This window comes from Malaya genurostris, chromosome 3 (genome assembly GCF_030247185.1).
Source record: "Malaya genurostris strain Urasoe2022 chromosome 3, Malgen_1.1, whole genome shotgun sequence".
Classification (NCBI taxonomy): domain Eukaryota; kingdom Metazoa; phylum Arthropoda; class Insecta; order Diptera; family Culicidae; genus Malaya; species Malaya genurostris.
The window spans coordinates 51,128,284-51,153,753 of NC_080572.1; the positions used below are offsets into that span (position 1 = coordinate 51,128,284).

Here is a 25,470-nt window from a genome sequence, read left to right on the forward strand (position 1 = left end):
ATGCATGTGCATCTTATAAGATGTAAAATCGCTGATCTTTTCTTTTCCAATGTCATCCACACACATCACAAACCCCAAACGGAGTAGAAAACACTTCAATGAGATGCTATTTGTACAACTGAGCAATGGCACACTGCTGTCAATTACATGTAGAGGCCACAAATGCCTTAGTTTAACAAACAATTAACCAACCAATTATTCAGATATTTGATCTGAAATGCCTAAGATAACAAAAAAGTCATTTGAAAATATGCAATGTAATTAAAAACAATTTTCACTTGGGAGACTGTAGATCGAATGTAGTACGAAAAATTCCATTGAATCAGAAGAATTTCTGCTTTCAAATAATAGTGAAATAAACCGTTTGAACTACGTAATCAAGATCAGAACAAAAGGCTCAGAAGACACGTTCCCCAAATAATTCGTAAATTTGTGCCTTGCCGGGTTTTCCATCATTTCCTGATGGGAGAGGATAGGAAAAAAAAGGAACGATAGGTGGGATGGGGATTTCGAAAACAGCTCAATTAAATCGCAGGGTCCACTAGAGATTTCCTAAGAAACCAAGAATCTCTACCGCCACCATCTTAAGCTCTTGGTCACATTGGACAAGGAATTGTAGGATAACTTACCTTAGCTTCAGTTTCCTGAAACTATGTTCATCCATGTACAGAAAGCCAAAAGTTCGCATGCGCAATTGCGTTAATGCTGGGTAGTTGCATATCAAATGGTACGAAACTTCGTAATCGGATTCACAAAGGTCACACGAATAATATTCAGCTCGCTGAATAGTAGCCATGTGATAGATTAGTTTACACTGTCCAGTCAGTGCTCTGAACAGAGCTAATAAAAGTCATTTTCATTGACTGAAAAATAAACGAAAATGACAAGAAATTATTGTCACTCTCAGTTTCGCTTGCAAACTATGAGAACGAAATTCATGTCCAGTCAATGACATAAACGGGAAAGTAGTTTCAAAATTGTGTTTTTTCTTTCATTTGCCCTTTCAGTCATTTGCAGTTTTCAGTGAAAATCCTATAGTATTCAGTGTCGATATTCAACCAAAGCTGTGAGAATTGAAAACGACAGAAAAAGGTTTCACAATAAGTTTTAACTGTTGGTGCTCGAATTTGTAGTAGTTTTGGTTTCCAAAGAAGTTCTGGGATATAATTACTTCGATTTGTCATATTTTAGTCACTTTTCATAGCCAAGCGTCACATATTTTCAATACACCGATGTAAGAATGAAAATTTCAATTCTGCTGTTGCTACCTGAAGACGTTAGTTTGGTTTCGTCTTGTCATAGAGGAAAGAGTGACGTTGGCAATTATGCTCTCTCATTTTTTCGATGAGAAACTAAAATGCTTCGTCTCTCTTCGTTTGTTCTGGTGTCGGTCATTTGCGAATGAGACAGTAAAACATTGAAAATGAGACTGCTGAAATGGTTTCTTTCATTAAGAATGTGTGACAATTTAAAGCTCAGGCTCTGAACAGGGGAGTTGGCAGATGTGGCAAGAGAGTGTTTAGTAGTGAGAGTGCTATTCATTGAATAATGTTGATACGCGAATCTATAGATGCTCAAACGGCGGGAACTGAAAATTTACCGCCCCGAAATTCAACGATGTTAACCGATCGAAGCGCCGTCTGCATGTTATTGTCGGTGTTGTCGGATTTCTATGGAATGTGTGAAAGTTAAAAAGTCGATCGTGTCATTCAGACTGAAGGTCTAGGGTTTGTTCTGCAAAGGACCCATTCGCGAGTGTTTTTATTTTATTCTTTCAGTGGTCGTGTCTCATCTCGCGTTGCTGGCAGCAGAGCGAGCAGGAGAAAAGGGATACTGGTGAGATCGTTCGTTGGAGATATTTTATATTTTTCTTACTTATTATATTTCTCCTGAGTATCGAAAATCAGGTTTTGTTGAGATCATTCTGTTTACCAAAACATATCCGGATCTCTTTCCCTCCCTACTAACAAATCTATCCCGTGATGCTCGTGAAGATACAGTGGTACCCGTGGTCTCTAGAAACAACGAGTATCGGACTAACATTCCTTCCTTTCCCTCAGTAGCACAGCCTTTGGTCGTAGCCAGCGTCGTTATTGATCATTTAATAACAAGTTAGGAGTAAGTGGGTATGTACAGTGAAAATGATTTGCTTCTCCCAAGCCTTATTTTTTTGGTTCATTGTACATTTCCACTCATTCGGTCAATCACGAAGTGCAACTACGGGCGATCTATTTCAGCTCAGCTCAGCTCCAGTCAGTGCTCTGACTAGAATACTGCAATTTCGTTTGCCACAGACACCCCTTGGAGAGCTGCCTTGTACTCCACAGAGAATTGCAGAGTTCAGCTTGAAACACGGTACAGAAGCCACCCAGTGAGTGAGATTGATCTAATCTCATTTCGCGGGAATAGACACTTGCACTGGCTTGACCCTCCATCAAGGAACAAGTTTGAAGGCACCATTGTTCAACAGTACAAAGAGATTAGTACATTAAGGCAAACAGAGTATACTCGTGATCAAAATATGATAATCATCGGCGAAGCCGTAGGTCGGAAAGCCAAGATCGTTTAGTTTTCTTAACAGGACATCTACAACGAGGTTCCATAACAATGGTGAAAGCACACCACCTTGGGGAGAACCACAAACACGTTTCGTGCGGCCAGTGCACTATGGTCCTAAAACGGGAAATTAGCGTGACCAAAAATATTTTCACTATTAAATATTAGTTTTTTGTAGTTGGTGTCTTCACAAAAGTTGTTTGTAATCAAATGGCGCTCTTTTTGATGAAAAATGTTACTAGGTCCTCATTTAGATTGAAATCTGAAATCTAACTTTCCTTATTGAACTCAAAAATGATTTTGTTGTACAATGAAGTTGTAGGAAATTTTATTTCGAGCAACTTTGCTGAGAAAAGCACCTCTCTAGCTTTTCATTTGATCGAGTTACATCTATTTTCCCGAGTAAAAGTAGGGTGGCTCCTGAAAAATAACTTTTTTTGTTCTAATATTTTTGTGAAACGTTCTACGGAAAAGTTTTCTTCAGAGAAGTTGTTTTACTAATTATTGCGCATAATTTTGCTTAAACAAGCTTTTTCATATGAGCTACCAGTAAAAAGTTATGATTATTTTTTCACCAAAAACTAGTCAAGCTTCAAATATCAATTAGATGCCAGATCGATAAAAATGTATCCTATGTGGTTACTGAAAGGTCATAATATGAATAAAAATTCAAGAGAAAATTGGAAGGGTGTTATTTTGTTAACTTATTTTGATTAGTTTTAAAAATATTTTCAAAATACTCAAAAACATTGCACAACTCTTAAACGCCTTAACGTATCAACATACTTTCTTCAGCAAAATCATAGTATCAAATTAGTTCTACAAGTGTTCCATACATTGTCCTTTCGAGAAATGAAACAAAATCGAAAATCGACGACCGCAAACCACGGGTACAATTCTTTGCCAGACCAATACCTTCTGCCCAAACTTTTCCATCGCCACCGTGGTAACAGCGTCGTCCAGGTCCTGATGCACCGATTACGTATAATATTGCGGTCCGGGCAGGGCTCGAGAGTCTTCCTTGGCGTAGGTTTCGTCGTCGATCAGGATGCATCCGTCTTTATTCTGTAAAATCCGGTTATACAGTTTTCGCGCTCTTGTTTTGGCCTGAACTTGCTGTACCAGGGACTTTTTCGGTACCTTCTGTTTCTTGTACGTTTTCAGGGAGTTCCGAACTTTGATCCGTTGAATCATCCCGATGCTGGTGATGAACTGCTTCGCCAAATCCCGCGTCGACGTCGATGGGTTTTGATGGCTGTTATTGACATGTAAACAAACATGTCACCGCAAAACACGCTGCAAAAAAATAAACCATTTCAGAGTAATAACTGTTTGAATGTTGCTAGCTACTTATCGATACACTCCTTAGTGCAGTGTAGGTTCTTACATTCGATTCTACAGACCTTTTCACATAAGATAAGTTAGATTTAGTAAACTTCCAATAAGTTTTACCGAGATTTAAGGACGATTTACAATAAGATATTATGAAATGGGGGAAATGAGGTAAAATAGCCACCAAAACGTTTCGTGCGGCCAGTGTATACTCTTCCATTCGATTCTCCAGACATTTTTACAAAAATTCAAGCTATTTCAGTAGACCGCACTCGATTGCTTTTCAAGTTACAAAACAAATACTATAGAAAACCCTTAAACTTCTGGGCATTTGGGGTAAAACAAGCAGGATGGCGATTCGTGCGGCCATTAAAACCATTCCATTTAGTTTCTTGGATTTTTTTTACATAAGAAACACTCTTGTTTGTTGCCTTTTTCCATGCTTCCCGATTTCTTTGTGGGTTTCCTGGATTTTTTCCCTCTGTGCATTGTGTGGATCCAATTTATTATAGATGTAGGTACTTCATGATCACGCGCGGCTTCTAGAATTGAATCGTAAAATACGCTGTCGAATGCGCCTTCTATATATAAGAGAAATCTCTCATGCAAGACTGTTTTTGTGGAGAAGCATTTACGATATTATAAACTCCATCGTGTAGTAAGTTGATAGTGGATTTTCCACGCTGGTATGCGTGTTCCAATTTATGAAGGGGGTGCTCGCGCAAGCTAACGTCCCTTATAAAGTGATCGACTAAGTCTTGAGGAGAAAAGAGCTGAGAAGTATAGGTCTAAATCTTTTAGTTTCCTCATAAGTTTTACGGCAACCTTTGGGAATAAATTTTAATATAAATCAAGCTATTTCTGTAGACCGCACTCGATTTCCTTTCAAGTTACAGAACAAATACTACAGAAAACCCTCAAACTACAGGGCATTTGGGGTAAAACGAGCTGGATGGCCAGAATTTCCTCATAAGTTTCACCTTTAGGAATAAATTTGAATATATCCTGTCGCACGGCTACATATCAGAATTTTCACTAAAACACGTTTGAAGTATTCAAACCCTTTTTGAAGTCATATACGAAATATTCCATCTTTTCCCGGAGATTTGTACGAAGCAAAACTCTCCACTGCCCATTTTATCGAATCAGTTGTAACAATTTCACGAGCTAGAGCCCAAGAATCGCAATCGTCTGGAAAGAACTCAGGAACAGTTGCCTGTGATAACTCCGTACACCCTTGAAAGTGTGTATTAAATAGACAATTAAGTATCTTGTGTCAAGGGGAGCCTCTAAAAAAACACGTGATATACTTTGAGTCTAAGTGTGCGTCGTCGGTGCTACGCTGTTCCCCATGAAACAGTTACTTGTCAAAACTGAGCCGTTTGTGTGCCGTAACTGTGCAACTGTATGAAAACGAAAGTGCCAATATGGATAAATGCGCCAACGCATTGTGTAAATGTGTGATTGGCACATTGTTCTAAGCGTCCTTCCCTTGATCTCGTGTTCATTTGTCGAGTATTTACCGTTTTCAATCTTTATTGCACTACCTAATTGTTCCTAGGTAGTTGCTTACAGTATTGACACGAAACTCACTGACAGACTCACTCAGTAGACACTGTTTGACCGCTACATTGGCGACGAGTGGAATTTTGGAAGAAACATAAGAAATAGAAATTCTATCTTGTTGTGTCATAATTTAGAACGATAATAATTCAGTCATTTGTTGATGGTCTTAGATATTTTAGCTACCAATCGATTTGGAAACATTTAACTTAAACATGCCCGCATACGCATGGCTGCCAGACGGCTGACTAAACACTGCCAGCTGGAAAAATATGGTTGGCAGACATTCTGGTGACCGACTGCCTCACCGCTGCCAGATATACAACTCAAACGATACAACCGTATCCACCAGGATTTTTCCACATTGAAATCTTTGACATTTTCAGTGAAGGTGAGAAGATGAAAACGCTCGGCTAACTTAGATACAGGCGACTTTGTTTTGTCAAATTGGATTTGACAACCGTCACTGATTCAATTTTGGTAGCCGTCTGGTGGCCATGGTTGCCCAGGTAGCCAAAACGCTATGCGGGTGTATGGCAACGTCGTTTCAGTATATCAATAGAATACTATTGAAAAATTGGTTTGAATACGAGGGGGACGACTCTTAAAAACTTCACTTTAAAACCAAAAGGATGAATAGTCTTTTTCGGTGTCATATTTTCTTGCAGCTCCTTGTTCATCTTAACTGTGCATAGTAACGGATTTTTTTTTTGGTTTTGATAGTCTTTTGCTTAGTTTTTTTTTTAGTTAGAAATATTACCATGGTGATTTATACGTTGTTGATAACAATATTTGTTTGTATAAATGAAGCTACTACTTAGTAGAAGAATGATGACTGAGCTGAATATTCATAGTTTACTTACAGTACGGTACAGTTAGTTGATCCAATTTGGTTTATTTCAGACGAGTAGAGAGCAATATCCCAACATGGATTTCGAGGCAATGCATTGTTCGGTGACTATAATTACACAACCCATCTGAAGTCATGCCACTATCAAATCAACTTCTTATTCGGCACAGAATTGAAGTGTGGATCTCCGGTACCAAACGTGATTCAGTACAATAAAATTGAAGTTGTGTCCAAATCGAGTATATTTAAATATATTATATTTCAAAGTAATTCTCAAATCTTAAATAAATATTGTTCAATATGTCTGAATTTTTCGTAAAAAAAGTAACGTAAAATAAAATAAGTAACATGTCATAAACTAATATAGGGCACTTTCCTCAAATGCTATTAGGAACATAAGATTATGACAGTTTCACTAATGCGAAACCAATATTAATTTACTCTCAGCATTATGTGTGTACATAGTTTGATTTGTTATCGAACTGTAACCAAATACAAACAATAATACCCCTAAGTCCCATATAAACGAATCGCCAATGTTTGGTTCACAGCATGAACAAGTAAGCCTAGCAAATATCTCCTTTTCGATGCGATAGTGTGAAAATGTGAAAGGAGATCGTTTCTGGCAACGCTTTATGCTAGTTGCTACGGTGCAAAACTAACTTGTTTGTTTATCGTTGCTGTATTAAACTGCAACAATCAGTCTAAATATCGTCGGCTAATAAACCGAGAAGCTTTCGAAATGGTGAGAAGTTGCTTAGTAGAGGGATGTGACACACGAACAGGGTCGTCCGAAATTTCGCTCCATAGTTTTCCTAAGGATCAAAATATGTAAGTAATTTGTTTACATATTTTTCACTATAATAAACAGTAACTATAGTGAACTTATTCTTACACTTCAGTGTTGCTAGTTTTAAAGGAAATTCGTTAAAGTACATTGTCACTCTGACAGTGTATCATGACAATGTACCGCACGATGCAAAATTTGTCCTTGAAAGTTTGTCGGAGTACTACGTATTATAATTTGTATTTGCTGTAACTACTGTATTTTAAAATTCATTTCAAGGATCTTAAAAGAGAATAAATGTATCGGATTTCCAAGATTTTCAAACGTAATAAAATATCTCATGATCTCAGTTCCGGGTTCACGTTTTCTAGTAACTATCAAACCAAATTCTCATGAAATTTCAATTACCCAATTACGTACAAAGCTCTATGTTTTAAGCATCACTTCTTTTTCCTGATTTGTGGCGTAATGTTGGCAACTCGTTAAATGTCATGAATGAAGAAATTAGAAGAGGTCGCATGTGCTTCGACGTTCTATTCAACAGTTAGATAAACTTTTGAACGGTTAGATATATTTTTCAGGATATATAGAATTTGATTAGATTCTAACGACTTTTCGTGTTTATTTAGGAAAGTTCAGGTTCTGTCGTCCCCCTCGTTTGAATCGACCTATGTTTTCACGAACCAACCACAGCATACCATCATGATGTCATCCGTTCGATTTAACCCGCACGGCCGACTGTTTGGCTCGTTGCTTACACCTAGAATTTCATAAGCAGTAACAGTATTAATTAGTGTTAATAGTGTGTTTCAATGAAGCAGTGGTGATGAAGGGTTTCGAAATCGTACCGCGGCTACAAATTGCTTGCCAGACCATAGCTTTCTTACCAATTTTTTCGACTTCAATCGATGTTTCGGACTAGTTTAACACTTGCCATTCTTGTATAATATTGTGGTCCCGGAAAGGATTTGTAGTCGAGTTTCACGTAGGTTTTGTCGTCCATGATTATGCAGTTAAAATTTCCAGCAAGAATCGTATTGTACAACTTTCGAACCCCCGGCCTGATGGATACTTCTTTTTTCGGACTACGTTTAGGTTGTTTCTGTTTCTTATAGGTTCGAAGATTCAAACGTTCTTTAGCACGAAGAACATTGACTTCGAAGTGCCCACTTTTTTGGCCACATCCCGAACTGAAACCTCCTTCTTTTGCTCGAATGCCTTCAGTATACGTTTATCCAACTAAGTTAGCAGGACCTTTTTGCGACCCGTTTTCGGGTTATCCTCAAATGTGTTATCCTCACCGAACTTCCTGATTGCATTTCGCACGGCTTTTTCACTTACTCCTTCCATTTTTGCTATCTTTCTCAGTGACAGTCCGCGTTCTGTGCACCATTTGTACACAATTTTTCGACGTTGTTCTGCTGAAAGTCCACGCGTTTCGAAACAAACTAATGAAAACGAATAAACAACTGCATAAGTGGCTAGAGAAGAGTGTAAACAATAGAACGCAGCCATAAAAATTGACAGATTCTGAACGGTTTTTGGTTTTTGGTCGCGTTCATACTTTCTGGGGCAGTCTTTACAGAGCTACTGGGGACATTGCTTTACTACTGAAAAAAAAATTTCTGATATAAATGGATCTGCCATAATTCCTCAAACATTATTAGCTCACCTGCAAAACTCGTATTTACTTAACAAAAAATTAAAACTGAATAATCGTGTCGAATTATGAAATTGAATTCGATTTTCTCTGCACTAATCACAGATGGCTGTGAACAACTGACAAATAATATAGTAAGTTATTTTTCGATTGATGTCGGATGCAAAATTTGATGTTAGAACGAGAAATTTTTACTGAAAAACAGTGAAAAAAAAGAATAGAAACTACTCCCTGAGAATCAAAATCTATTTCTTATTCGGTAAGAATAATAACACTTTTACTACTGAGAGGGAAAGTTTGAACTGAAAATGTGCTTACTTCAGATTATCAAACATGAGCTATCCTTGCAATGGACCAGCCTTTTGTGTCCCAACCAATTGTCCACCGTGCGGACCTGGTGGGCCATGCGGACCTTGCGGACTATGCGGACCTTGCGGACCTTGCGGACCTTGCGGACCTTGCGGACCTTGCGGACCTTGTGGACCTTGCGGACCTTGTGGACCTTGCGGACCTTGCGGGCCATGCGGATCTTGCGGACCTTGCGGACCTTGTGGGCCTTGTGGGCCTTGTGGACCTTGCGGGCCATGCGGATCTTACGGACCTTGCGGACCTTGCCGACCAATGAGTCTCTGTGAATGTTTTGCTCGCCAATACAGTCCTTACGGCGCATTCTGAATGTGATTCATAAAGTGAAACTGAAATCCAAATAAATCGACATTTATCAGACTTTATTATGGCTTTATGACTGACAGCGAGGTTATACTAAAACAAATATTCGACCATCTTTACTCTAAATTTTGCGCTATGAAGATCAACATTTACACAAGGAAGCTCAGAAGTCACTGGGAGATATATGGTAATATTATAACTGCCAAACAACAAATATTTATAGGCTAGCTTCATTTTCGGAGATTGACTTGCTAAAGCCATACTTATATCACTTATCTCTGTTTGAACTTATTGATGCCAAAGGATGATCGATTTCGAATTAATTTATGGCAAATATTTGAGTTGTACTGCGTTTCGTTGAAAAATTACTTCAAAATGAATATTCATGCATTTCCACACATCGAACTTCAATTTCTACCCTGCAGCATGCGCAACCCGAATTAAGTTATGCACATATTCCAAGTCGAAACGTAAAGCGTACCTCCCACTTACATAATTATTCAAGCCTACCCGAATCGGTTACAATCAGTGTGACCCGATCAGCGTGGCTGTTAATCGCACAGTAACCTTTTCATTTTCAGCCCTGAGTACACGTTTCGCATAAGCCTCAGCCAAAACCTTCCGAAACACCCCACCCCCCCCGAATGATCTCAGTGTATGTGATCTCCAAATGCGGGCAGCAAACAGCCAATTCTTGGCCAACAATGTAATGACGAACGCATAAATCTCTTCTGCTAAATCTCAAATCCCACGCGATTTAATCACTTGATCTTCAACAACTGTGCGATTCGGTGCGGGAACTAACCTTGTTTTTTTATTGCAGCCAGAATCCACCCCACACCCCTTCAACCCGCTAGCAAATGTTGTGCTAATTTACCGTAATCTGTTGGACAATTAGACGAATGCACGTAAATTCTCTAATCCACGTGGCCTCGTTCAAAGCCATCGCTTGCATGGTTTCCCACTGCTACTTACTACATATGTATACCGACTGGGTTGCCTGGTGACACCACCAGCCCCAACCCACAATGCATTGGCATGCTAAGATGAGTATAAATTTCGCTAGCTTGATGCAAGTTGTATACCGTCTTGCAGGAGCAACAGGGGTTTCCGTGCAACCAGTCGGCTAGTGCTAAAGATGGTGCTGAAGATTGACGTGTTTTGTGTAAAGAGCTTTTGTTCAGCAGTTTGTTAGTTGGAAAACAAACAAGTACGAAGAAATATGCGAGCAATAAACGATACGGTTTCTGAGCCAAAGTCTTCCAATTGGCGTTAAGAAGATTGTTCAGTTGAGATGGAAACATTAACCAATTGAATTTAACTTGACGTAGCACAAATCTGACGGAAAAAAGCATGGCAACCGAAAGTATTAACACTTCCACTATTTTGAATTCCACTGTGCTATTCATTCTCAGGTACATCCAACAAACAGAATAGAAGGAAAGTAATTCAATGTTCAAACATATTCGTTGGGTATACCATTACTGAACCTACCTGGAAAAAGAAGAATCCACCGGCTCGATCCGTCAGTTAGTCTGCTCTCGTTCTCTGTTGATGAAAATCTGCAATCAAATTAACAAAACGAAAAAACAAAAATTAATTTCAGCACAGATTGTCACGAACATCAACGTGCAACATATTGAGAAGCCGAAATCTACTCCGGGAAAACTCTTGTCACGTTTTGGCCGGAGCCAAGAGAATGGGGCGAAGCGGGATTCTGACATTCCGTCCCCGGGAGAGTAATCATTACCATGTTTGATTTATACGGAAATGCGCCATCGAAATCCTGCTGAAGTTGTTTATTTCAGCTTCATTAACGATTCTGGCCTCATTTTCAATTATCCTCTCCGGGGAAGAACCGATGATTGAAATGAATATTTATGCCGAATAACGGCACGGATACGGAGCTGGGGCGAGTCACGGTTCATAGGGTTCTAGCGCGCTCTTAACGAGTTAGTAAATTGAAACGGTAAAGTTTGCAAAATATAACGGTACAATATATTTAATGTTTTCTTAATTTTTGCCCCATTACAGCTTTCACAGTTCGGAATTCAACGAAAAATGTGATACTTTTTATCGATGGATATTCGTATCATTTTACGTTTGAACAGGAATTAGTTGGTTCATATTTCCCCAAGTTAGCAAAGCTTGACATTGTGTTTCAATAATTAGATCTACATGCTGATTCTAAACCCGTCGTTTTCTCTGCCTTCCACCATCTTTTTGGCCACTAATTAGATATTCATGTCTTACTCAATTTTTAAGCAAGAGTACTATTACTGCCATGTAAGGCTTGGCGTCATAAACTAGTTATAGGGTTATAGATTTAGTTCTAATTGTTAGTTTTAATTGTTAGTTTCAATTGTTAGTAGTAAGTCCAAATGTATCTGTTGGATCATTGCAATCTGTTGATACAAATAATGAGAAGGTTTTATGCCTGCTGGAGAGAGAGATTAACAAATTTCATCTCCATCGGGCTTTTCCCTTGCTCCATAAATAAATAAATAAATAAATAAATGAAACAGACGTTCGTAACCGATTCAAAAGCATATAGTACAACCAAATAGCTGGGGCTACGATTCTTCCAACCTCAACTCAAGTCGAGGCTAACCTCAATTCCGCTCTCACACCAACTTTTCAAGCGATAAAAAACTGAAAGTATTTGACAACAGTTTGTTTACCAACTATTCTTTTTTAACGTTCGTGAAGAAAACCACTGTCAAATTATTGTGGGATAACTAATCCATCTGCTTCTTCGAACCTTTCCAAAAATACCTTTAGTAGTGCCACATTAGATCGTTATTCACACTATGTTCAAACTACGAGTTAAAACTAGTTTTAACTTTGATTTCATGTTTTAAGCGAAATAACATGTTTTTCTTCCGTGTTATTCCATATTCAGAAACGTAACATTAAAACATGTTTTCCCAAAATAACATGATATTCGCGACCTAGAAGGAGCAGTGCTGCTACCTATGAAAGTTTAATCTGTGTGTGAAGTGAATGTAAACAAGGCGGGGTATTTTTTCTCTCAAGTTAAATTAGTTAATTCTCTGTTTTCTTTTTTGATGTGAAATAAACGATGCATAACATAGATTGAACGACTCAGAATCGAACCAACGAAAATTGCTCGGCAATTTTGTTCTCCCAAGTAAGTTTCAAATATTGTTCTAACTCAAATTCAGACAACTGTTCGTTTTCTGTTCCCAGGTGTGAACCCTACAACTATACGAGTAACTCTGAGGACTGCTTCTGTATCCGTTGCTTTTATCGATTGTCGTTCAATGCGTGCCTCCAAGTTGGAGAGAATGACTGTAACCAAGTCGAAAATAAGACAAATCCATAATTGTAGATCTCTTCTACTCCAACTAACTTTACGGTTTCCTGACATGCTATGACAAAACAGAACAGGAAACTGGTACAACCATGCTTGTTTTTTCGTTTAAAGACATGACTTCGAAATGTTTACAACTAACGTGTTAAAAACATTTAAAACCAACAAATGACCAAAAACGACGTAGGAGTTTCTAAGTGAAGAAGTGAAAAAATTGAAGCGATTGACATAATATGTTTACCAACTTTTCCGAGGCATTGTGAAAAACTATGCTTCTTGAAACCGGGAATGCAATTTTCCTTTTTTCTCTGTAGATTTTTCTACTCCGAAGTACTTAGAACTATTCTATGAGAATTCCGGAACCCAGTAAAGTTCCACAGTAATTTATCTTCTTAACAAGTGCTTAATGTTTGCGACGTAAACATTTTTGCAGTTTTTTTTTAAACAAACTCAATAACAAACAATATGTCATGCGTATAACATAATACAAGTGTGAAAAGTTCGGTTTTAACTTTATGTTGCTATCGTTAAAACGTGTTATTTTCTGCAGGTGTGAACATAATATTACATCCGAACGTATCGCTGGCACGAAGGTTAAGACACAAATGATTGTTACCTACACAGATCTGAAAGCACCATTTAACAAAATTGATCATAGAATACTTCTTTGCCAATTATCTCGTCTCGGTTTTTTAGTTTGTGTCTTGGGTATGTTATCAAGATATAATCACCCTTATTCTGAATAACGACGTATTGATTTTTCGATCGTATTTCATTTGTATTCCCAATAACGCTAGCAAAATCAAAGGTAGCTAGGATTCGGCCGAACCATATTCAATCGAAAACTCGATACGTCGTTATTCCGAATAAGGGTGAATAGCACTATTTCGTCATCAATCTCGAGCTATGTTCACAAGGAAATAATTTGGGACCCTAGCTTTTCACATTATTTGTTAACGATGACTGATTTACAGCGGGAGATGGTTTCAAATACGAAAGACTTGTAATTAGTAATTGGGACGATTGCCGACGATAACAACATTCACTTCAGCTTGCCGTTCCGTTCAATGGTTGTTAAACGAAACAAATCATTAGTTCTGTAGTGTATTGACTCGAGTTAACCTTCTATTATCATTTGCATTTGCAACCACAATCAATGATTACTGCGAGCAACGCTCATTTATACATTCAATTCATGAGCAATGATTCAATGACGTAGTTCAAAACGTCTTAAACAGTTGTCAAGGATCAGGGTCATTTCGCCGAAGGCCTTGTCGCCAAAGGCCATTTCGCCAAAGACCATTTCGCAGAAGACCATTTCACCAAAGGTCATTTCACCGACGACCGTTTCACCGAAAAGGTAATTTCTTCGAATCAAACAGTTGTCTTAATTTCAAAATTGGAATTGACGTCCGTTTTGTTAACCTACAATCGTACTTCTGAAATATTTAATATTTAAAATAACTGATAAATTCATTACAATATGACCACGTCCAGAAAAACCACTCTCTTGATTGAATTTTTTATATTGATTTTTATACGAATTTTTATATTGATTGAATGTTTGCCTTTCTCATATAGAAAGGTTATGCAATCACTTGAAAAACCGACTAGTAAAAATTGACCAGGAAGGCCAAGTGTCATATACCATTCGACTCAGTTCATCGAGCTGAGCAATGTCTGTGTGTGTATGTGCGTGTGTGTGTATGTGTCAAATAATCTCACTAGGTTTTCTCGGAGCTTGCTGAACCGATTCTGACAAACTTAGATTCAAATGAAAGGTTTTCTGGTTCCATACGGAATTCCTGAATTTCATCCAGATACGACTTCCTGTTCCAGAGTTACATGGTAAAGTGAGTTCAATATTGAACACCGTCACTTAAACCGGCGAAACAAAAAAGTAAAAAAAATTCCTAAACTGGTCTCGAAACTACACAAATCGATAGTCATTATCAGTAGGCAACTAAAAAACTGATTCCGGCTATACTTGTTCCCGGTCTCCGGTTCCGGAAGCACCGGAAACAGTGGTCATATATTCCAAAAACGATCTCACTCACTTTTACCAGCGATGGTTTGACCGATTTCCACAAACTTAGATTCAATCGAAAGGTCTTCCGGTCTCATACGGAATTTCTTAATTGCATCTGGATCCAATTTCCGGTTCAGAAGTTATAGGGTAAAGTGTGTTCAATATTGTACACAATTGGCAGAACAAAAACCGTAAAAAATATTGTAAACTGGACTCATAACCGTTATTCCCAATCTTAGGGTCAAATGAAAGGTCTTATGGTCCTACCAAAAATTACTGCATGTTTTCGGATACAACAAAGTTTAAATCGTCATTTAGAGTGCGATGGCGAAATTGAATAAAATCTCCAAAATTTGAATAAAAACTACAGGGATCACCCCCATGGGGTTGTTCGAGCCATTGATGTGGAACAAGGCAACCAACATTTCTAATGTCCGACATTTTCAATTAATCGTCACACTTTTGAATCCGCAAACGTACGAGAGTCTGCTTAGATTGATCTTTATTAGGAACCAACACCGAACACGTGAACCCAGAATATAGAATCTGTTTGTCGTGATTTGTATTTGTTTTGTAGCCGACGAAATTACATCAATAGCCCAAATGTATGCAATCATATGTTTGTACATGCTTGCGATTCGGATATCGATATTTAAGCTTCTCTTCGCCAATCTTGTGTTCAAGTTTTGTATGCAAGCAGTTATTTTTATAGCGTTTCTCTACATCCATTACTACCATTCTGCGATTTCGGTTGAAGCGATAAGCTTTTTCTCATTATCAATCGAGTTCATTTTATATAAATAAGAAATTAATCCTATATACTCAAAATTTACCCTGGGGTAATTGTCAATTTCTCAGGCGAAACGACATCACATAGAATTTCATCCGATCTTGCATGACACAATATCAGAGCATACCAATTAAAGCTTCAAATCGTTTTATACCATTTTTTGTCTTGCTGCCTAGCAACAACCTACCTCTAGCATGCTACGCGTAGAACTGAAACGTGAGCTTCAATTTTGCTTATATTTATAGCTTCGCGTGCTTCCAACAGTTTCACTTTTGCATCGATTGACCAATGAGAGCGAAGCTTTCCCTTTGATATATCGCTTACTTCTTCAAAACCGTCGACTATGGCAGGGAAATCCGGTATGTTGGAGATTTTTTGCAGACAAAATAGGACACTGCTACTGATCAAAATTTCAATCATTTATAATTGAAAATACGTGGCTTGATACATTCAAATCGAATCTTAGAAATATTTGCAATCAAATAATGAAATAATATTAATAATTGATACAAAATTGACTGAGCTGTAATTGTTCAAAACCTGACCACATTTCTACGTGTATTTCTCTTGAGTTTCTAATTTGCACCCCTATATAGAAAACAAAAATGTGTTCCACATTAAAACTAGTAGAGTTTGTACGTTGTAGTTGGTGGCCGTATATAGAAAACAAAAATGTGTTCCACATTAAAACTAGTAGAGTTTGTACGTCATGTTAGTTGGTGGCCGTACGAACCGACTTCGATTATACCGGTTCTCGGGTTCCGGTACCGGAAGTGCATATAGTAGTGAACCCACTTCGTTTTCTCAAGGATTACCAACGCGAACAAAGCACTGTTTCATTTTGTATTTTATACTAGTTAATGCACAAACAGCCTCTTGATTTCTTTCAAAAATCGAAGAGAAAAATTTTGAATAAAATACCACCATATTATACATGAGAAAGGCATCATTACACTACTAGGTGGATTAAAACAGGTTTTTATATTAGGTCATGGGTCGGGAATCTTTTGAGCCGTAAGAGTCAAAAATGCTATTTACAAAATTTCAAACTTTTCAAAGGGCCCCAAAATATTTTCTCAACAAACAGTAAATAGGGTAAGGGCTCCCTATTTCATCTCATTTGTAAGAACGTCGCCTCAAAACTCCGATTTAGCCACTAAAATTACTATAACTTTTTCATTTTACTGCTTCATTCGCCTTGCTCCTCGTTGAAAATTGATTCACTTTTATTGCAAATTTTACTAATATTCATGAAAAAGCTAAAAACACTTATGTTGTGTTCACTACTCTGCTCCTAATTTCATCTCAATGGATTTTTAGCCATCCTATCGTTGGTCCTTTATTCATCCTATAAATTGGTGATGGTGACAGCAATCAAAACAAAATATTACACTATTACACTCTCAGGTTCAAAATGTCAGAATTCTTCTTAAAAACGGCCTAATGCCAACTATGAGACAACACACGATATTTTTAGAACCAGTTTGAAATCATTTCAACGTTTAAACATTTTTTGGTCGTTTCCGTTACCTTTCGCTTAAAATTTAAAATTTTATTGCCAAGTATATTTGGTGAACTTTAAATAAAAGATTCATCTGTATTGTATAGATTTTTGAGTTCGCATACTGATTTAAATCAATGTACAGATTTTATACAGATTTCCTAAATTAAATACAGATTTGTACAGGTTTATAAAAAGTGAGAAGGAAAAAATTAGACTTTTCTCTCTGAGTATCTGCTAGTATTTGATTGCAGTGATTCTTTAAAAGTTTAATAATCCACGGACAAATCACATGTTAAAGTGGAAACCTTTTATGAAGATAATTGATTATTATTAACACCATTTTATTGGTGAGAACAGATAGAGCAGATATAGACTTTCTATGCAATTACTTTCCTATGAAAATATCTTGCATCGCTGTGCACAGCCGATGAAACACACAGACTTCACAGCGTTATGTTGACGTATAGCGGAATGAAAACAGTGCTACTAGATTTGCCACAACGGTTATTTCAATAGTATTTAACACGCTCTTTCTGGTAATATTCGAAGCCGAAAAAGTTTTATTGAAATATTAATATCAATAATATAATTAAACTAATGTCACGGATACCAAAAACATACCTTTTGATGATAATTTGAAGAAGAAAAACAATTTTTGTTTTGTAACAACTTGGCAACTTTGCGAAACCAAATGAGATGAAAACAAAGCGCAATCAAGTTAGCTAAGTGAAAAATTTTCATCTCATTTTTTTTCATAAATACGTTTATTTCTTAAGGCAGTTTACATAAGTTTTTCTTCACCGTAGCATCACTTTTACATAATATTCTTATCCTAATTTAATTCTAACATAGTCACAACGTTTTGCATTTATTAAAACATATTCTCTTATTACTTAAATATCATCTTAGGTAACTCGTCATTAATTATGAAATCTACTCGGAAATATTATTTGAACCAAACGATTAACTTCTATAAATTATAAAATAAGCTGTTATTTTCAGACATTTTGTTAATAATTTCATAAACTGTTTCGAGTTTGTTTGTATCATTACATTATTTTTATTCTAATTTAGCTATTGGTTGAACTCATGGACGCAGCTGGGATCAGAACTAAGTCTTGAAAGGGGCCTTTATTAAATTGAAACTCCAGTTTTCTTTATGAAATGATAAATAAGTTTCATGTATGAAAGGTCACGACAAGCAAGAATGTCTCGAACTGGGATATTGGATAGTCTACCTTGGGTACGCAAAGAATTTATTAGTTGAGATCTGACATCACGATACTCCACGCATGTCCAAACGACATGATCAATATCTCGATAACCTTCGCCACAAGCACAATGATTAGTCTCGGAGAGCCCAATTCGAAGGAGATGTGCATCTAACGTGTAGTGATTGGACATGAGTCTAGACATCACACGAATGAAATCTCTACTCACATCCAGTCCCCTGAACCATGCCTTTGTCGATATTTTCGGAATAATTGAGTGCATCCACCGACCCAGATCATCTTTATCCCAAGAAGCTTGCCAGCTGGCAAGTGTTCTTTGGCGAGACGAGCTATAGAATTCGTTGAAAGCAATTGGTCTCTCATAAATTTCACCCTCAATAGCACCACGTTTGGCTAAAATATCGGCTCTTTCATTGCCAGGAATGGAGCAATGAGCCGGGACCCAGACTATAGTGATTAGATAATTATTGTTCAATATGTCGTTCAGGCACTGTTTTATTTTGCCCAGGAAAAACGGTTCAGTCTTGCCAGTCATGTTTGAGCGAATGGCTTCAATTGCACTCAGACTATCTGTGAAGAGGAAATAATGGTTTGGAATTAATGTGACGATTACACTCAAACTATAATGAACTGCTGCTAGCTCTGCTATATAAACAGATGCAGGTTCTTGAAGCCTAAATGAGGCCGAAACATTATTGTTGAACATACCAAACCCTGTCGCTTCTTCAATTCGCGATCCGTCCGTGTAAAACATTTTCTCAGAGTCAATATGCCTGAACTTACTTGAAAATATTTTTGGGATTTCCGTCGAACGTAGATGATCCGGGATTCCACGCACTTCGCGCTGCATGGATGTATCGAAAAATAAAGTTGAGTCAGGGACATTTAGGAGGCTGACACGGATAGGAATATATCTTGAAGGGTTGATTTCCTGTGACATATGGTTAAAATATACTGTCATGAATTTTGTTTGAGATCGAAGCTCGACTAGTCGTTCGAAATTATTAATTACCATGGGATTCAGCACCTCACATCTTATTAGCAGGCGTGATGAAAGCTCCCAAAATCGATCTTTTAATGGAAGAACTCCCGCCAGAACTTCAAGACTCATTGTATGTGTCGAATGCATGCACCCTAAAGCAATTCGCAAACAACGATACTGAATTCGCTCCAGTTTGATAATATGAGAGTTTGCAGCGGAACGAAAGCAAACGCATCCATATTCCATCACTGAAAGTATCGTTGTCTGATACAATTTTATTAGATCTTCCGGATGAGCACCCCACCAAGATCCTGTTATTGTTCGAAGAAAATTTACTCTTTGTTGGCATTTCGTTATCAGAAACCTAATGTGTCCTCCCCACGTGCATTTGGAATCGAACCACACCCCGAGGTATTTAAAAGTTAAAACCTGTTGGATCATTCTTCCCATCATATGGAGCTGAAGCTGCGCGGGATCATGCTTTCTTGAAAAGACGACTAACTCTGTTTTCTCCGCAGAGAATTCGATACCAAGATGAACAGCCCAATCGGACAAGTTATCTAGGGTATCTTGCAATGGTTTATGCAGATCAATAGCTTTGGGTCCAGTAACTGAAACCACGCCATCATCTGCCAATTGTCTTAGTGTACATGGGGTTACTAGACAGCTGTCAATGTCATTTACGTAAAAATTATAGAGGAGCGGACTGAGGCATGAGCCTTGCGGGAGACCCATGTAACTATTTCTGAGTGTTGCCAAATCGCCATGTGAAAAATGCATGTGTTTCTCTGACAAAAGGTTGTGCAAATAATTATTTATAACCGCTGGAAGTCCATGTTGGTGGAGCTTGTCTGAAAGAACATCAATGGAAACTGAATCAAATGCTCCTTTAATATCTAAAAATACAGATGCCATTTGTTGCTTTTGAGCGAAGGCAATTTGGATGTCAGACGAAAGTAATGCAAGGCAATCATTCGTCCCTTTATTTCTACGGAAGCCAAACTGAGTATCTGACAGTTTTTTTTTTTTTTTTTTTTTTTTTTTTTTTTTTTTTTTTTTTCATCTCATATTTTTGAATACTTTTATTGCTTGTCGGGTAATTTTTGAAATTTTTAATCGTTAACTAAACAAGTGACAAGTGAACATTACTAATTATGAAGTCATCCAGCATTCAATGGTAGTGTAATTGTGCGGAATAGTGATCATGTTTTGAGACGAATCGATTAGTAGATATTCAGAAACCTGACGAACTGTAAATCTTGAGACGAAAATGCGTCCTTAACTGAAAAGTGAGTTTATTTTAAATCTGCTGCAGTACAACAAATCGTTCGAGAAAAATGTTCCGAACAGTGCTCAATATCGTAGTGAGTTCCAAAATTTGACCCTTCTGAATGCTAGAAACGAATCCATACAACATTTTGATAGTTTCTTTCAATGAATTATGCAAATCCGAAATGAAATAATCGACATTAAAATTCTGTATGCGGCTATTTTTATAGCCGTTAGGACCGCCCATTCGTGAAAAAGCTACAAACGAAATCCCGTAGAAATAAACCTCTTAACAAAAAGTTTGGATTCTATCGCCACTGCGAGCAGATGTATTGTGTGTAGTTTGCAAAGCTAGTTTCGCTTCCGACAAGAGCGATTACGTTACAGTTGCTAGTCGTTTGCATTGGTGAAAAATCAACGAAAAGAGGACAACGGTGGGGAACATCATACAAAATCAGCCGTTCTTATGGCTCTAAAAGTTTTCTAAAGAACTATTAGCATTTCTTCGCAAATCGAAGGTAAAAAACCTCAGTTTAGAGCAAATCTAGAACTGTTTGATTAAATTTGTGCACTTTTCGCTGTATGAAACTCACAGTAATCGAGATCAAGTGAAGCCTTCTTTGTTTTTGCGAAAAATGTTAAAAAGTGGGGAATGTTTGCATAATTCATACAATTGATCAACTAATTGATGTTCGGAAGTGTTAAGGAACATGTCAGTTGTTTTCGTATTCACGACATCCAGTTATGTCTCTGACATTACCCACCCGCCTTTTTTTCTTACAATTTTATTGCGTTATTCCAAATAAGTAAAAATTTTGCAACCATTCGTCCTTAACTAATTCAGAACGGTTAATACTTTTCTCATTGAGAAATGTGTTTATTTTATTCAAGAACAAAGCATAACGTTCCAACATTATATATTTGGAAAGCCATGGCACTTTATTGTGAAGAAAGAGCTCGAGTCTCCATTTCTTTTAAGAACTCTATAAAAAACTACAAGGATCAGCCCCTTAGGGTTGTTCGAACTATTGATGTGGAACAAGGGAATCAAGCTTTCAAATGGACAATGTTCTCTATTGAATTGTTCGATCAGTTGTCATAATATCTCATTATTTATGTGCAATTGTACGAGCGCCACATATTATTGATCCTTATTCACAACACAAAGCTTTTACATGGAACACGCGAACCAAGAACATAGACTCTGCTCGCCCTTATCTGTATTTATGTTGTATGAAGAAAAATTATATCAATCAACCAATCAGGCGCTTTAAATCACATTCGTATTCAAGTTTCCTATGCATGCAATTATACCAATAGCGTTAAGTCTCGCTTACGTTATTCAAATTGTGATCACGCTTTGGTTTCCCAAATCTTGCATTTTGATAAAAGCAATAAAGCTTTTCTCATTGTAGAATGATTTTTTCTGATTGATAATGGAAATTATTCTTAAGCAATCAAGAAACATTTTTAAATCTTTCCAATCCTGAAGCAGATCTAACTTTGCATTTCGTTAGTACATGTACACATGTGCAAGCGTCACGTGTATCAACAATAAGCAAGTGCGACCTGATTACGTTTGATCAATGCAAACCAGTTAGAGCATCGTATCGTTTTGTAATGCTAGCTGTCTAGCAGCAAATTTTCTCTGACATGTTTCTTGTGAGACTGAAGCTTTAGCGATAATTTTGCTTACATGATTCATGTGAGACTGAAGCTTTAGCGATTGACTCCACTTTTGCTCTGGATGACCAATCAGAGCGATGCTTTTCAACTCATATGTCGCAGTCAGCTCAACGTCTTAGGCTTTTAGCGGTCAAATAGGGCACTGTTCACTATTAATCGAATTTTCAATCACATGTAATTGAAAATACTTGACAGTATATTTACAAATCGGCAATATGAAATATTTTCAATGAGTAGGTGAAACAATATTATTGATACAAGTAAACTCGACTGAGCTGCAAGTGTTCAAAACATGATCACATTTCTATATGTATTTTTCCTTACATTTGTAATATTAAATAAGTGTTTTACATCAAAAGGCGCTGCATTATTTCTACCGGAAATGACGACATTGACGATGTGGTGAAAAGCGAGTGGTAGAGATGATGTCCAATCCTCGTTAATCACACTATTTTGTTTTTTTTTCGCAATATTCAGTCGAACAAAAACTTTTGAAGTCCTTCATAACACTTGACAGTAATTCTAACTTGTGCTAAGAACCCACAATGATCGTCAAGAAATCACGGACGTTGTGAAACATAGCATTGAACCCAAAATGGATCAAATTGATGTCTGTTACGTCGATGAAAGAATATCTAAATTGCTCTCATTATGTACGGGACTACTGACTTTTGAGTTCCCAATTATCAGAAATCCTGAAAGCAAACGGTACTGTCTCGTGTGACTGAAATTCCTTTGTTTATTCGATTGCATTAACACTGAAGCAACATTGTCAAACGGTCCTACCGTTGAAAGCCATCGAAGAGCCGTATCTATCGCTTTGATTGGAACTGAACCAAATTTCACCATTCGTCTACGAGAAGCCCACCGAAGGTCGAGCTCTCCAAATGCCATTGTTCCTCGCTTAACAAAAGCATTCTAGCTTCGGGGCAGCACTCTTCAGTCGGCTTTTGTGATCAATCCTCTCGAAGTCAGTAGGCTTTCTGATTAGAAACAGACTCCACACCACCCGAGCGTCATTGTCATTGAAGAACTGAGAAGTGGTTTTACATTTTCATGCTAATTTTCTCTGCTCTACCGCAGAAAGGCCGAAAAACAAAAGTCATCTATTGGGAACACGAGTATCGATCAGTGAATTGTGTATTTAAGACACGTAACACAACAACAAAAAAAATTGACCACTTCTTCATGATGATAAGCACGTACTGCACGTAAATATGGCAGAGCAGGAATAGGCAACGTTTTGAACCAGTGCGATGTGATTCAATCCGAAAGTATTCCGAGCTGAGGACCTCAATTGATTACCAGTGCACGTGTGCATGTTTTGTCACTGGCTTGCGACAGTCGACCCCGAGACCAGTTGCATAACGCGAAACGTCGGTGCGTAATTCATAAATCACACTCTGAAACATTGTTTCGGTAGTGATTGAGAAAAAAAAAATCATTGTATGTAGGGGAGACCGGGGCGAAAATGCCTACTCACAATAATTCGATGACTAAACGTCACATCCTATCCTATCGGACAAGCCCTTTGTACGTGGTCCCGAACATTAGCTACAATTGGCTTATTTTCATTTCACATGTCGTCTGTTGAACCTCAGTAGTCGATGAGTACGAAAGTGCCGATTCTTTCGTCAAAAGTAAAATTTTCTAGTTTCAGAACTTTCGAGTTATATACCCAGGAACAAATCATATTCGGTGAAAATTTGACAGAAGCTGCTATATTGCTATCTATATTGTATACAACATTTTCAATCCGGTAGAAGATGCTACAAGAACTCGAGTCTCTCAATGCATGAACCGTGAGAGAATTTTTCTACATTTCTTCGCTCCACTTCATACTCTGAGTATTTCACAATCCTTAAAAAAATTACAGACTGATAATGATTGGTGCTGTGTGTGGAATTTACCAAAAGAGAATCGCAAGTTGACAAATATCGCAAAAAATCGAATCGATGATTCAACTTGGTGATGCTCATACTAGGTTGCAATATTTCAAAACCCTTGTGTGGAGCATTCACAGACATTTTCATAGACACAACTTATATAAAGGTTATATACACATAGTTAGAATAGACGGCAATAGTAAAATGATTCTATCGCAATTATCAACTGCCTATATAGAAGCGGATCGTGAAAAGAGAATAAGCGACCGTTTGTTGCTTCAGAGAGGATCCCCACAGCAGCGTGCTAATCTTTGAGAGAAAATCGCTCTTGCACTGGTGTCTATTCTATGTTAAATGAGCCATGCCGGGTTTTTGTTGTAGCGATGATATCCGTCTCTCTTTGATGGCACTGATTCAATCGTGTGAAGAGTTGCTGGTGAGCGTTCTTTGATACGATAAAAGCCATCCTTAGGTGAATGTTTTTAGCTAATCAAGTTGCGCCGAATCGAATGGTACTAGGGGTTTTTATGATAAATAATTTTGTTTTAGTGTTATGACTTCGCAAAATCGAAACGAAGCGATGGGGCAAAAATTACCATTTCTTAGTAGGGCGGAAATGGTCACTAGACTCGGTCTGAGTTGTAAATTTAATGTTATTTTTTTACCTTTTTATATATACAAAAAAGGTATAGAATTCGCTCAAACTTTATGAAAAACGGTATTTATGGAACGGTTTGGATCAAATTAATCGCCTTTCCGGGGTCTTCTCCCCGTCACCCTGAACGCTATTGAATTGAATTGGACGCTAAGCTATCCAACAAACCAAAAATTGTTAAAATCCGTCCATTTTAAACGAAGATATCGATATTTTTGTATAAGCGGCATTTTCCCTTATTCCAGAAGTATGAGTTTTACGCGTTTGATGATAAAGCAATGTTTCGAAGCAAAGTGAAACACAATTTTCAATACTGTTTAATGCAATTTTCTCTTGGCACCTAAACAACTACGCGCAGCATCCTTGTTCCTGATATTTCGATTTTAGCACGGTACGTTTTTGGCAACATAATCGTTCGAATATGACATATGTATTAGAAAGATGGCAGTATTTTCAAATTCAAAACAATTTCATATTTATACTGCTTCCAACAATAATTACTGTAATAACACAGCTTCTTCAATTCGGTTTCACATCTCATCCAAGTCAGTCGATAAAACAAAACCGCTTACGTTCGGGACAGAAGAAACCAAGTACAGTATTGTGTAGTGAACAATAGAACGACCTCGAAAATGAGTAAACCAAACGAACAGAAGCTACCGCCGACACGAAAGAATACAATTATT

The 25,470-nt window shown here is 37.5% G+C and overlaps 1 protein-coding gene and 1 long non-coding RNA gene across 5 annotated transcripts in view; one reads left to right on the plus strand and one right to left on the minus strand.

Moving 5' to 3' along the window:
• The window catches only part of LOC131436275 (mucin-2), a 486,638-nt gene that overhangs the window by 324,697 nt on the left and 136,471 nt on the right, over positions 1-25,470 (minus strand). For all 4 annotated transcript variants that reach the window (XM_058604909.1, XM_058604910.1, XM_058604908.1 and 1 more), the window contains one exon: positions 10,912-10,979. The gene's annotated coding sequence lies outside the window, so the exon portion shown is untranslated. The remainder of the gene's footprint in view (positions 1-10,911; positions 10,980-25,470) is intronic.
• On the plus strand, positions 8,862-9,479 carry LOC131436277 (uncharacterized). The gene is made up of 2 exons (XR_009230605.1): positions 8,862-9,007; positions 9,072-9,479. It is a non-coding gene; the product is annotated as an uncharacterized LOC131436277 (long non-coding RNA).